The sequence below is a fragment of the Protomyctophum bolini genome, assembly GCF_963924005.1.
Source record: "Protomyctophum bolini genome assembly, chromosome: 8".
Taxonomy (NCBI): domain Eukaryota; kingdom Metazoa; phylum Chordata; class Actinopteri; order Myctophiformes; family Myctophidae; genus Protomyctophum; species Protomyctophum bolini.
Window position 1 is genome coordinate 47,078,050 of NC_137869.1, and position 15,254 is coordinate 47,093,303.

Consider the following 15,254-nt stretch of genomic DNA (forward strand, 5'->3'; position numbering starts at 1 on the left):
TCCACTATACCATTTTTATAAACCCATTGCAAAGATAAGTATCTAGTGTACTTCAGGGGTTCCCACATTGTTTTAGCCTACAACCCAAAAGAGACATTTGATGTCTTGCCCCGGGACCCAAACTAGTGGAAATAGCCGATCTACAAGGATCGCTTCGTGCCACAAACTTGTTTAGATTATAGTCTATTTTCACTACTACTTAACATTCACAGTGAAGTTTACAGATCACTTGTGGTGTCCTCAATTCACCCCTCACTTCACGCAAAGGTGCTCTAACCATCGCTATGGAGTGATCAGCAAATCACAAGCCAATGTTTGTGTTCACATAAACCCGGAAAGCTGGGCATATGAAAATCTAAATATTTTTGAGGGGTGATAGCCACTCCTATGCCCAGCTTTTATAGTGTGTGTTCTAACACAAACGTCCTACACAAACATTAAATGTCATTGACAATGAAAGTTTGAGTGGTCGTGTGAACACAAACATTGCGTAACACAAACATTGAAGACAAGGTGAACGTCATTGTTCTGAAATTACTAACCCTATCTCTAAGTCTAACCCTAACCGCAAGCACAGGAGCACGACGCAGGTTCGACAACCAGCAGCGCATGTTCGACAACCGTAGCACATGTTTGACAACCAGCAGAGTGTATTCTAGTGGTTCCCAAACTGTTTCATGTCAAGGACCCCCAAATTGACACTAATTAGTCCGTGGACACCCCAATTGAAAGAGATATGCAAGGGACCCCCCATAAGAAAATATTTTGACGGCAGTGATTCTCAACCCGTTTAATTCCAAGGACCCCCAGTTTGACATGCATATTAGTCCAGACCCCCATGTAATGTCATTTATATCTCTGGGACCCCCAATTCAATATTGTAAAATCAATGTTAATGTGGGTCCATTTGGTTCCATTTGTACACTCTCAGAGTTGCAGACCCATTAAGGGTCCATTTGGTTCCAAACTATCATTTAGCTGGGGACCCCCTAGAACTCCCTCAAGGACCCCACTTTGGGAACAACTGGTGTATTCAACCAAATAAAGAGGTCATGAGCAAAACATCAACAAAATAATACAATTATACAATAATAATAATAAAAAAGTTAGACTAACTTGCTATACTTATTTACAACTTTATTTAATAGTTTTTCATACGTGTAAATATGTACACAATATACAAAAGACCGCATAAAACACACATACATAGAACCCCTTAGGTAAAAAAGAGAGTACAAAACAAGGTAGTGGGACAAAGCAGTGGGACAATTATAAATCAAAACAAGTTTAGAGACATGTCCTTTTACCTCCATATGCAGGGTCTTATATTCGTTGCCATTTTTTTATTATTTTGTATTCAATTTATTTTTTCACTGACCTCATGCACCAATGCATGAGGAGTCCAACCTGCTTCTTTTCACCTGACAGGGGGAGTTTCCCTGGTTGGACATAGTGCGTGGAAGGAACATGTTATTCCAACCAGTTCCTTTCCCCTCCATCAGGCGCCTTTACATAAGTGTTGGTTAAAAAAAAATGGAACCAATGGAAAATATTAGAAAGTGCTTTGGCTTCCGTACTTTGCCATTCATATCCAATGGCAATACGTAGGATTAGAATCTGGATCAAGGTGGTCCTAATGCTGATCTCTTTGAAGTCCTCGGCCAAAATCGGACTGGATTGTCTGATCCTGGATCCCAAACTATAGGATTTGAAAATCTGATCGGATCATTTTGAAACGTAACTTTAAAAAAAAAAGCAGATGGCTTTTGTATAATTACAATTTAAATCTTTTACTTTTCATCGATTGTCATTTTCCTTTCGGCTTTTCCCTTCAGTGGTCACCACAGCAACTCATGTGCCTCCATCTCACCCCGTCCTTTGCATCCTCCTGCCTAGCAAATTCCAACTTAACATCCTTCTACCAATATATTCACAACCCCTCCTCTGTATATGTCCAAACCATGTCAGACTGGCCTCTCTGGCTTTATCTCCTAAACATCCGACATGCACTGTCCCTCTGATGTAATTGTTCCTGATCCTGTCCATCCTCGTTACTCCCAGGGAGAACCTCAACATTTTAGTCTGTATACAACATAGCTGGTCTCACCACTGTCTTGTACAACTTCCATTTCCAGCACACTTCTCCTCCTCAACATCTCATGCTCTCATGATCAAAGATCCTGTTGAAAGACCTCATAAGATTCTAGCATTGCGAACTTGCAGAGCTTCTATTTTCTGCCACTAACGGGTGAAAAGTAAGTTTTGGTCATGCAAAGGCTTCAAATCTAACACCAGTGTAATAAGAATCAACCGACACTAATTGTGTTCACTTGATTTGGTCATGTGGATATTGTCAGATTATTTCGCCTCAGACCGCTTCTGTGAAAAGTATTTGCTACTATTCACAGCCTTTCCTCTGTATGAATCCTCATAACTTCAGATGACCATTGTGACCCACGCATTTTTTCCCCACAAACTTCAACTAAAGGGTTTCTTCCCCTGTATGAGTCTCCATGTGTTTTGTTAGATAAGACTTTCGATTACAGCCTTTGCCACAAACTGTACAGGTAAAAGGCTTTTCCCCTGTATGAGTGCTCATGTGTGCTATTAGCTCAAGCTTTCGACCAAGCCCTTTGCCACATATTGTACAAATAAAGGGCTTTTCACCCGTATGAGTCCTCATGTGTGCCTTTAATTGAGTTGTGTGAGCACATCGTAGTCCACAGAGAGCACACATATGGGGTTTTTCCCCTGTATGAGTCATTATGTGTGTTTTTAGTGCACCATGCAGACGAAATCCTTTGCCACATATTGTACAAATGCAGGGTTTTTCACCTGTATGCGTTCTCATATGAACGGTTAGCTGATTTTTTTGACTATAGCCTTTGTCACAAACTGTACAAGAATATGGTTTCTCCCCTGTATGAGTCCTCATGTGATATTTCAATTGATCCTTTCGACTACACCCTTTTCCACATACTGTACATGTAAAGGGTTTTTCACCTGTATGAGTCCTCATATGTATTTGCAGATCCCCCAGTTGAATACAGCCCTTACCACAAACTGTACAAGTAAAGGGTTTTTCCCCTGTATGAGTCCTCATGTGTGTTTTCAGTTCATCCTTTCGAGTACACCCTTTGCCACAAAATGTACATTTAAAGGGTCTTTCTCCTGTATGAGTCATCATGTGTGTTTTTAGATGACACTTTTGACTATAACTTTTGCCACATATTTCACAAGTTGAGAGCTTATCTGGCTTTTCGCCGGTATGAGTCCTCATGTGTGTTTTCAGTTGATCCTTTCGACTACACCCTTTGCCACAAAATGTACATGTAAAGGCCTTTTCACCTGTATGAGTCCTCATATGTTTCTTTAGATCACTCTGTTGATTACAGCCTGTACCACATACTGTACAGGTAAAGGGCTTTTCACTGGTATGTGTCCTCATGTGAGTTTTAAGTTGATCCTTTCGACTACACGCTTCGCCACAAACTGTACATGTAAAGGGTTTTTCACCTGTGTGAGTCCTCATATGTATTTGTAGGTCACTCTGTTGATTACAGCCCTTACCACAAATTGTACACGTAAAAGGCTTTTCACCTGTATGCGTCATCATGTGTCTTTTTAGTTTACCTTTTTGACTGAAACCTTTGCCACATTGTGTACACGTAAAGGGCTTTTCACCTGTATGAGTCATCATGTGTGTTTGCAGTTGATCCTTTCGACTACACCCTTTGCCACAAAATGTACATGTAAAGGGGTTTTCACCCGTATGCGTCCTCATATGTATTTGTAGGTCACTCTGTTGATTACAGCCCTTACCACAAACTGTACACGTAAAAGGCTTTTCACCTGTATGCGTCATCATGTGTCTTTTTAGTTTACCCTTTTGACTGAATCCTTTGCCACATATTGTACACGTAAAGGGCTTTTCACCTGTATGAACCATCATGTGTGTTTGCAGTTTATCCTTTCGACTACACCCTTTGCCACAAAATGTACACGTAAAGGGGTTTTCACCTGTATGCGTCCTCATATGTATTTGTAGGTCACTCTGTTGATTACAGCCCTTATCACAAACTGTACACGTAAAAAGCTTTTCACCTGTATGCGTCATCATGTGTCTTTTTAGTTTACCCTTTTGACTGCAACCTTTGCCACATATTGTACACGTAAAGGGCTTTTCCCCTGTGTGAGTCATCATGTGTGATTTTAGATGATTTTTTTGACTACAGCTTTTGCCACAAACTGTACAAACATAGGGTTTCCTCCCTGTATGTCCCCTCATGTGTTCAGCTGACGTACTGGCTAGAGGCTCCATCCATGTGTTTTTATCTTCTTCACTTTTCACTTCTAGTAATGTCAACGTTGACCCATTAGTCTCCCCTGGTCTTTGAAGTAGCAACTCTTGTTCTTTACTCTGTGGAGTTTCTGGTTCCTCCTCTTGTGTTTCCATGTTTTCAGCTGAGGTACTGGCTAGAGGCTCTGTCTCTAGGTTTTCATCTTCACTTTTCACTGCTAGTAATGTCAACATTGACCCACCAGCCTCTTCTGGTCTTTGAAGTAGCTCATCATTAATCTGTGGAGGTTTTTCATCTGTATGAGTCCTCATGTGTGCTTTTAGATGACTTTTTTGACTACAGCCTTTGCCACAAACTGTACAAGTAAAGGGTTTTCCCCCTGTATGAGTCATCATGTGTCTTTTTAGTTCACTCTTTTGAATACAGCCTTTGCCACATACTGTACATGTAAAGGGCTTTTCGCCTGTATGAGTCATCATGTGTGATTTTAGATGAATTTTCTGACTACAGCCTTTGCCACAAACTGTACATACATAGGGTTTCTGCCCTGTATGACTCCTCATGTGCCTTTCTAGAAGAGCATTTCCAACACAGCTTTTGCCACAAACTGTACATGTAAAAGGCTTTTCAACTCTATGAGTGATCATGTGGCTTTTTAGTTGAATTGAGTTTATACAGCCTTTACCACATACTGTACATGTAAAGGAATTTTCACCTGTATGAGTCATCATGTGAGCATTTAGATAACCTTTAATGCAACTTTTGCCACAAACTGTACAAGAATCCTCAGATTCAGAAGAATGTGAAGAGAGGAGCAGGTCAATATCCATTGGTTGTGATGGTATCCAGTGCTGTATGTAAGCTTGTGTTTTCATGTGTTCCTTTGAGCTAATGGCTAGAGGCTCTGCCTCTGTGTTGCCATCACCACCTTCTTCTTCTTCTTCTTCTTCTTCTTCTTCTTCTTCTTCTTTTTCGTCGTCATCTGTGTCAGTTCCAGAACAGTTTGAAGAGAGGAGCTGGTTGATATTATTTGGTTGTGATGGTACCCACTGCTGTATGTAAGCTTGTGTTTTCAAGTGTTCAGCTGAGGTACTGGCTAGAGGCTCTGTCTCTAGTGGGGACACTGCTAACGTTGACCCACAAGCCTCTTCTGGTGTTAGTAGTAGCTCCTCTTGTTCTTCTTTAATCTGTGGAGGTTGTGGTTCCTCCTGGACGAGACTGGAGTTAATCTCCTCTTCAAGGGAAAACTCCTCTTTACACACAGGGAGGTGCAGGAAGTCTAGGGGGAAAAGAGAACACATGAGACAAAAATAATGGAATGTCTATTATCCCATTCTGGGCGGGAACACCTTTTGGTGTTTTAACCCTTCTGGACGGGACCTCCTTTTGGGGTTCTGTACACTATGTACAGTATTCCTTTCTTAATTTTTATGAATGGTTTTTTAGAATTGGCCTCAGTCCAAAATGGGTGACTGCCACCCGTGATTCAGTCTAATGTCCCTCACCGTTGGCTGTAGCAGTGGGGTCTTAACATTTTGAAAACCCCCAAATTCACCCCAAATGAACCACTAATGTGGCGATCGTAACTTTAAAAGTCATCAGAATCTTAAATATTTTAACAGCGTGGTCGCTGACGATTTTTAATGAGCCCCCAACATCGAGGTTCTGTCCATTCACCAACACATTCCCTGCCATTGGCGTAGATCAGGGGTTCTCAACGTTTTTGGCCGGCGACCCCCAGAAATGCTTTGGCAATGACTCAGGACCCCCGCCCCTCCCGACCCCCAATATTAATTGACTGCTACAATATAACCTTAATAATAGAGACAAATAAATACTGAAAACAGATATAATCATTAGGGAAGGTGTATGTGTGTACTATGTAAACTCTTAATTTCCATTTTCCAGTTGGAAAAAAAGTTGGGTTTTTTTGGTGGGGGGGACCCCTCAAAATAATTTGGCGACCACCCCAACCAAGGTTCATGTTGTAGGTTATTAGAGAGTAAAAGATGGGTGTTATTTATTTTTTTCATTTGCTGCTTTCTTTCGTTTTAGGGATTTTAGCTGTTTTTGACATGGGGGGCGGGGGCATTCGAGCATGGGGCTAAATATGTACGTTTGTTTTTAATTATTTATCATAGTCCTTCTAGACCCCAAGAAATTACATCTGGCCACAAAAGATCCCAGGATCTACTGAATGTGAAGGTAGCCTACTGGGTGGGAAGCCACGCTGTGTGTCATAGGCTCAATATGCCAGTTTGACACATTCAGTAGAACCCGTAAAGCTGAAGTTGTTAGAAAGTTGATTTGATCTGAAATCATTCCTACAACTCTACATAGGATCTGACGGGAAATGTAATCACATTTGCAGCCATATTGACAATATGCAAGCTCAAGAATGTATGTCCCTTCTGTGCCATACATCTTTAACCTGACGCTGCCAGATCCAAAAAGCTTGCTACACAAATTTGTTTCACAGCTTATTTGGATCTGGGATCGCGGAAGCAAATTCGATGACGGGGCTGTTCCTTTTTTTCAAGATACATGGTAGATGATTGGATGGGAGCGTCTGTCTATCACCGTGTGGGCGTGCAAACACAACCAATCATATCGACGTGTCTATATACCGTCACATCCGCATCCCGCCTTTAGCTCACGCTGATTGGTTCGGTACGAAGCAGATCTGACTCAGGGCTCAACTCCGTCAGAGATCCCAGATGAGTGTTGTGTTGGGGAATATGTTTCCGCAATACCGCCCTCATCTGGCAGCGTCAGGTTAATACATCTTAGCCAATGGATTAATATGGCTTGTGTTTGCCAAAACAGTCGACAATCATGGTAGAAAACATGGTAAAGCACTATTTCGGATAGCCACCATCTTGTAAATATGCACTATAATGAAATAAACACCAAGTTTGCATTTCTAGCTCAAAACCTTTTTTCTGGGTGCTAATATTGTGCGGCCATATTGTGGTGGCCATATTGGATTTCATGGAAACTTGCAATACAAAACAATTCATATTCATGTCATTGATCAACCTGTGAAGTTTCGTGAAAATATCCTTCAGTTTAAAATGTTGCCCCTATTCACCCTTCATTATATCTAATGGGGGCTAATATTGTGGTGGCCATATTGGATTTCCAGCAAGAAATTGGCCGGCGTCACGGTGTGTCCGTATAGGTTGTGATCGTTTGAAGTTTCATAGATATTTCTGGTGGACAACCTTTTATGTCATGTCAAATGCAGCACACACAGGAAAAGGAGATGTAGTCCGCACACGGTTTTGTAGTTCCCAATGGATATTATATTAAAGTATAAGGATGACAACGTTTCCACCCGTTGGACATTTATTATGTCCACACAACAGCTCTAAGGTATATTAATGACATAGTAAAATGTTGAAATTCCCCTTTAAGTCTTAACCCCCCTAGGACTGAGGCAGGTTCTTAAAAAAATGCCTTATGAACCCTAGCCTAGTCAAACTGCACTCCTGCCTTTCCGACATTCAAGTTTGGATGGGCAATAACTTTATCCAAACCGAAGTCCTTATATTTGGCCCACCTTCGGATAGAGCACGCTTAGAAAGCAACCTTGGTTCCCTACGCCAGCACATCACACCCGCAGCTAGAAACCTAGGTGTCACCCTAGATTCCAACCGTAAAAAAGGTTGTCCAGTCCTCACTCTACCACCTTCGCAACATTTCAAAAATCAAACCCTTCCTCTCACGCCCCGACTTAACTAAAGTTATCCACGCTTTCATCTACTCACGCCTCGACTACTGCAACTCCCTTTATACTTATGTCTGTCAAAAAAAATCCATTCACCGGCTACAATTGGTCCAGAACGAAGCAGCCTGACTCCTAACAGAGGCAAGAAAGTTTGACCATATTACCCCTATCCTGGCCTCCATCCACTTGTTACCAATCTCATATAGATTTTAAGATTCTACTATTCACAATAAAGGCCTCGACCGGCCTTGCTCCATCCTACATCTCTGACCTACTCGTTCCCTATGAGCCTGCCCGCGAGCTGAAACCCTCAGGCAAGGCTCTACTTACCATAAAACTTGTCTAAAACAAATTATAGGCGACCGGGCCTTTGCAGTCCGTGCACCCTTACTCTGGAATGCCCTGCCCCTAGAAATTAGAATTGCAGGCTCGGTTCCCCGTTTTAAGTCACTCATGAAGACCCATTTTTATAAAGCTGCTTTTAATCCTTGATAGTTTTGAATGTTATGTTTTTTCCTATGTTATTGTTTTCCTTCTGTTATCCAATGTTTTATTATCATTGTGTTCTTTATTGTGTTCTCTTTTGTTGTTAAGCACTTTGTGACCTGTTCTTGAAAGGTTATTATTATTATTATTATCATTATAAAGGTTTTCTGAAAACCTACGTTTCTATGTCAGTGGTGCTCAACCTTTTTCATGTCAAGAACCCCCAGGATTATCTGTATTTGGCTGTGGAGTGCGGACCCACATCTGAAAATATGCGCCATATGTGCCAGTGACCCCACAGAAGCAAATACTCGCTCTGAAATAATATATATTCAAAGATTTGTGCCACATTTTCATTTTTCAAAAATAGATGATCTACAAGCTTGTAGCGCAGCACTCAGTGGTGCGCTATGGCTTGTAGAGCTTCTATTTTTTAATAGATAAAGTATAACATAATCCTTAAAACACCAAAAGGGGTTCCCGCCCTGAATGGGTTAAAAGCACTTTCTGTGCAAGTAATTTTAGAAAGTACCAAGCATTCTGATAGGCTGAGGACAGTAACAAGCATTCTGGACATAGTCTCAGGACATAGAATCATGTAACTGGCTGAGGACATATAGGCAATAAGACACAACGAAGCAGAAGTATTACGAGAGTAGAGTTGGACACAAATGTTAAATTTGACAAAAAAAACGACCTTAGACAATTATGCTACGAGGCCAACATCATGCAGGTGTGTATGAACGGGAAGCTGGAAGTACCCTCACTAAAAACGCCGGGACAACGCTCCACACGTCCCAAACTCTTCTACCTTCTGGCTCCAAAAATGTGGAATGCACTTCCCATTGCAGTCAGAACTGCAGCATCACTCCCAATCTTCCGCCGTAGTCTGAAAACCCACCTTTTCAGACTCCATCATGGCCCGTAGCACTTACCCCACCCCCTTAGATAGCATTTCTGTAGACTTAGATAGCATTTGATACAGACTTATAGCATGTTATGTAGACCGCACTATAATTGCATTGTATGTAGTCATAGCACGTCATAGTACATATGTATAGCATAGTAGTATATATATATACTACTATGTATAGTATAGTTTCATTATATAGATAATCCACTTACTTTCTTAGCTCACGCATGTTTCATGATAAATGTTTTTATGTGATGTATTCCCATGCTTTTTTGTTCTTGCTTAATGTAAATCGCTCTGGATTAAGAGCGTCTGCTAAATGCCTAAATTGTAAATTGTAAATCGAACGTGCCGCCATGTGGCGGAGCTTACCTGCGGGCAGGTAGGAGGTGCCGTTCTTAAACGCAGGCGGGCCCACCGCCACCCCCCACGGCTCCGGTTCCGTCTTCAGGTAAGGACCCGGCTCGGCGGACCGCGAGTCGTAAGGCCGCTCTGGTCCCGAGCACTTCTCACCGTAGTAGCCCTTGAGCAGGTCAGAGGTGCCGGGCGCCGATATGTCGTCGCTGGCCCATGGGTAGCCGCTGGCGGGGGCGTCTCCACCGGCGCCGTATGTGTCGGTGACGTGGCGCTTGTGGTGGCCTCCAGGGGTGGACGGCATGTCCAGGTTCTGCTCGGGCTCGGCCCGCGGGGACAGGGGCGTGGCGTGCTCCCCAGACCGGTGCATTTCCAAAGGATCTGACAGACCACAAGAGAGGAGAATTACACCCTAAACTCAGAGCAGTGCATCTTCAACAGATCTGACAGACCACAAGAGAGGATAATTACACCGTAACCCAGAGCAGTGCATCTTCAACTGATCTGACAGACCACAGGAGAGTAGAATTAAACCCCGACCATTGACGCTTCGCCTCGGTCACGCCATCTAAGGAAAAATCAGGATTTTTTACTTTCATCGTTACGGTATTTTATGTACGCTGAGCGAGTTTGATTTGGAACTGACCATCCTGCTAGGAGTTATTTTAAGTGTTCCCTGTGAAAATGACATCAATTGCGCCAAAACGCCACAAAAAAAAAAAAATGGCTGACTTCCTCTTCGGTTTATGTCATGGCACCAAGAGACTTTTTTAAAGTCGGGACATGATGCAGGTGTGTACCAATTTTCATACATACATACGTGAAAACCGTATTGTGGGGCTTAAAGCAGAAACCTTTGTAGGGGGCGCTATTGAGCCATTTGCCTCAATAGCGTTTCATTGTGGATAAAACAACAATCATTGAGATTTCAATAGGGCCTCACACTACTGTACAGTGCTCGGGCCCTAATAATAACAATAATAATAATAATCAGGAACCAGTATCCAAATCATTAAAGTCTGTATAGATAAAACATGTTTAACGAAACCCAGCCCTACATGCATGCACACAGACATGCCACCTGCAAAAAAATAGATACCCACCAAGAAAGCTGTGTTGTTTATTTTTTTTCTTTTACCTCTTATTTGGTTGTCATTCATTGCTGAACTGTCAGTCTGGCAGGAGACTGCCAGGGTCTGGATATCCATATTGACAGTCGATGTGAAGTGCCCTCACGTCCTGTTGGCATAGCAGGACAGAAACAAAAACATGTAAAACCCAACCTTGACATCAGCATATTCACAGTAGCCATGCGAGCAGTGTTACCATGTCTTAGTATTATAAGTGACTCTGGACTTATTTGAAGTTGTTCATAAGTTGTTTGTAAATATTATTATTCATCCCATTATTTAAAACTATATTCTTTGATTTCACTTTATTCAAATATCACTTTTTTCCCCTTTTTTTGTGATAATCCCCCCTAAGTACTATAGAGTGTGCTGACCATATAATGAGTTCCTCCCTGCCCAGTTAACCCCTGGGGTAAAAAAAAACCATATGTTTCGTTTAAGCTAATAGCTACGGTTCTACTTCGGAGCCTGGCCCATCTAGACGGTAAGAACACCAGTGTGCGTTAACACTATAATAGTGTTAACACTATTATACCCCAGCAACTGGTTGACAAACTGTTCCCCCTGGGTCTGGGCACTCCCTTGTGTAACTGGCTGCTGGACTTCCTAACGAACAGACCTCAATCTGTCTGAGTCGGTAATAACAACTCCAGCGTCATCTCCCTGAGCACTGGTTCTCCCCAGGGCTGTGTCCTGAGTCCACTGCTGTTCACTTTGATGACCCATGACTGCTGTGCCAGGTTCAGTACCAATCATATGGTGAAGTACACGGACGACACCACACTTGTGGGCCTCATCAAGGACGACAACGACACGGCCTACAGGGAAGAAGTGAGACAGCTAGTGGGCTGGTGCAACACACACAACCTGGTCCTGAATGTCAACAAGACAAAAGAGGTCATTGTTGACTTCAGAAAGAACCAGCGCAGCCACTCACCACTCCTCATAGAGGACACTGCAGTGGATGTAGTGAGCAGCACTAAGTTCCTGGGGGTACAGATCACAGACAGTCTGTCATGGTCCTCAAACACATCCTCTCTTGTGAAGAGAGCCCAGAAACGGCTGATCTTTCTGCGCCGGATGAGAAGAGCCCAACTCCCCGCTCCCATCCTCACTACTTTCTACAGGGGAACTATAGAGAGCATCCTGACAAACTGCATCTCTGTCTGGTCTGGAAGCTGCAATGAAGCAGACTGGAAAACAGTTCAGAGAGTAGTGAGGACAGCGGAGAAAATCATCGGGACATCACTGCCTTCCATCAAGGACATTGCACACAACCGCTGTCTGTCTAGGGCCAACAACATCAGGAATGACCCCACCCACCCACACCAGGGACTGTTCACTCTGTTGAATGACCCCACCCACCCACCCACCCACACCAGGGACTGTTCACTCTGTTGAATGACCCCACCCACCCACACCAGGGACTGTTCACTCTGTTGAATGACCCCACCCACCCACCCACCCACACCAGGGACTGTTCACTCTGTTGAATGACCCCACCCACCCACACCAGGGACTGTTCACTCTGTTGCCTTCTGGCAGAAGGTATCGAAGCATTGGAAGTAAAACAGCAAGATTTTCCAAGAGCTTTTTCCCCCAAGCCGTCAGACTTTTGAACAAGTGCAATATCCCCTAACCTTTCCCCCTATATGCTGCTATTAAGGACTCCTGTTGTGCAATATCTGTCTCTCAATGAACTAATGGTGCTTTTTAATTTATTTTAATTTATTTGTTTTTAAGTGGATTTTAGATTTTAATAGTATTTTAGCTCTTTTAACTAGCATACTAAAAGCCAGTGAAACGACATTTCGTTCTCTTATGCATTTTATGTATCTGCTGAATGACAATAAAGCTATCTATCTATCTATCTATCTATCTATCTTTTGGCTAGGTAAGGTGGCCCAGCCTTCATTCAATCAGGATAGAGAGGGGCGTTCCGCCAATCATGATCGAGCGGGGGCGGGCCTCGGTGTGCGTGCTGTTGGCCTGTTGAGTGTCCCCCCACTGTAGTGCATGCACATGCTCATGTTACCGGGGTAGACGGGGGGGGTTATCCAAATCACTGAATGCTCCTTGTGAAGTGAGTGGTGCAACTCCATGTGGGGGTCCCCGGGTGGTCCGCGGAAGTTCCAAACCCACAGGAACGCGGCCAGGGTGCCGGGGCGTTTCTGGCGAGCCGCCCTGCGTCCGAAGCGGTCGAGAAATGACAGTTACCATGTGGGGGTCCCCAGGGGTCCCGGAACATCCATACCACCAGGAACATGCCCAGGGGGCAGGCCCGGTTCTGGCAGGCCACCCCAAGTCCGAAACGGTGGAGAAATGACAGAGTTATCGTGTGGGGGTCCCCGGGGGTCCCTGGAGCATCCAGACACCCAGAGATGCGGCCAGGGGGGCGGGTCGTTTCCGGCGAGCCGCCCCGTGTCCGAAGCAGTCGAGAAATGACAGAGTTACCATGTGGGGGTCCCCGTAACATCCATACCACCAGGAACGTGCCCAGGGGGCTGGCCCGGTTCCGGCGAGCCGCCCCACGTCCAAAACGGTCGAGAAATGACAGTTACCATGTGGGGGTCCCCGTGGGGTACCCAGGGGGTCCCCGAAACATCCAGACCACCAGGAACATGCCCAGGGGGCTGGCCCGGTTCCGGCGAGCCGCCCCACGTCCGAAACGGTCGAGAAATGACAGCGTTACTGTGTGGGGGTCCCCGGAACATCCATACCAACAGGAACGTGCCCAAGGGGCTGGCCCGGTTCCGGTTAGCCGACCCGCATCCGAAACAGTGGAGATATGACAGAGTTACCGTGTGGCAATTCCCCTGGGGTCCTTGGAACATCCAGACCCCCAGGGGGTCAGGCCGGGCCCGGGCTGTTTACGGCAAGCCGCCTTGCGTTGGAAATGGTTGAGAAATGGTGAAAACCAACCAAGCTATTTCCGTGCTCGGACAGACAGACCCAGGGACACACATAGCTGTGTAATGGAGTGGTTGCACCACTCAAAAATCTAATGTTGCAAATTTGGGGCCAAGCTCTCTCCAAAAAAAGATCTCTGATCTACAAGCTCACAGTACCTCATTGTGAGCTTGTAGATCAGCTATTTGGCCCATCATCACACACCAAGTTGGGGACCCCCTGGCTGTAAGCCAACTTTGGGTCCTGGTCCCCCCCTGTTGAAGACCCCTGAGATGTTATCATGATTTCAACAACAACTACAACAGCAGCTACAACAACAGTATGCCTATAATTAAAATAAATAACAATTCAACAATCCACGGAACCTCTTGTCGGAGCTAACAGCGGAGGGTGAGGTGTTCTAAACGGGGCTTTGATCACTACTAGCCTGAGGCCCGAACGGCTAGCTTGCAAGATAACGTTAGCGTTCATACTGTAGTGTATATAGCCCGATGATAATAATGCCGTACAATGATAGCGTTACGCTATGCAACAAAGACGCTTACCTGAAAGACTACATCATACAAACATTATTCCAAAGAAGGAGTTCGGTGACACATCAGTAATACAGAAGTGTTCGCCCGTTTGGGACGTGGCTGTATAGCTCTGTGCTGTTGCAATGAATGCTGCTGATCGAGACAAAGGGGGGTGGGGGGAGTGTTGCCAAATGGTGTGAAGGATATAAGCAAACCAGGTCCATGAAAACAAGCCCCAAAGAAGCATAGGCTATTTAAAAATAGATTTGCAAGCTCGCAATGCGTCGCATTGTAAGCTTGTAGATCTTCTATTTTCAAAACTATCATAGAAAAAAATGTGGAATATTCTTTGAAACAGTTTAACAACAGCACTAATCTTGTATGTGACAAATCCTTGACAAGAAAATGTGTCAGAATCACTGGTTTAAACGACATTAGGAAACACTGGTTTAAATTACATTAGGAAATAAGACCAAATAAACAACTACACTTGAGGAATAAGCCGAATAATAAATGCAACCCGTAAGGCAACTACCAATATTTACACGCAATATTACAGAAAAAGAAGCCCAAAGTCGCTTATAATAAGCGACTTGGCAACACTGGGTTTTGGTCGTCACTCATAGCAGTGTTCCTTTAGCAGATATAAGATAGCACATATAAGACTTCCGGTTGACAATCTCTTCAAAACAAGAGTACCCTCTAGAGTAAACTGAAGCCTCGCACCTTTGGTATGCAAATTCACTACTATTCATCTGCACATTCAAACTATGCACGATGCAAGTTAACACATTATGTTTCTTTGTAAAATAAATAATATTAATAACATTATTATTATCTAAATGGAGCTGTTCACTGGAGTGCAGGGCCTTTACAAATTGGAAGCTGGACAAAAAATATCTTCGTGTCAGCAAT

The 15,254-nt window shown here is 43.9% G+C and overlaps 1 long non-coding RNA gene across 1 annotated transcript; it reads right to left on the minus strand.

Annotated features, from left to right (window-relative positions):
- Window positions 1-1,240: 1,240 nt before the first annotated feature.
- LOC308320017 lies at window positions 1,241-14,474 on the minus strand. Its single transcript, XR_013964509.1, has 4 exons — window positions 14,370-14,474; window positions 10,923-11,023; window positions 9,803-10,165; window positions 1,241-5,580 (listed from the first exon to the last, which is right to left on the minus strand). It is a non-coding gene; the product is annotated as an uncharacterized lncRNA (long non-coding RNA).
- Between the last annotated feature and the right edge of the window lie 780 nt (window positions 14,475-15,254).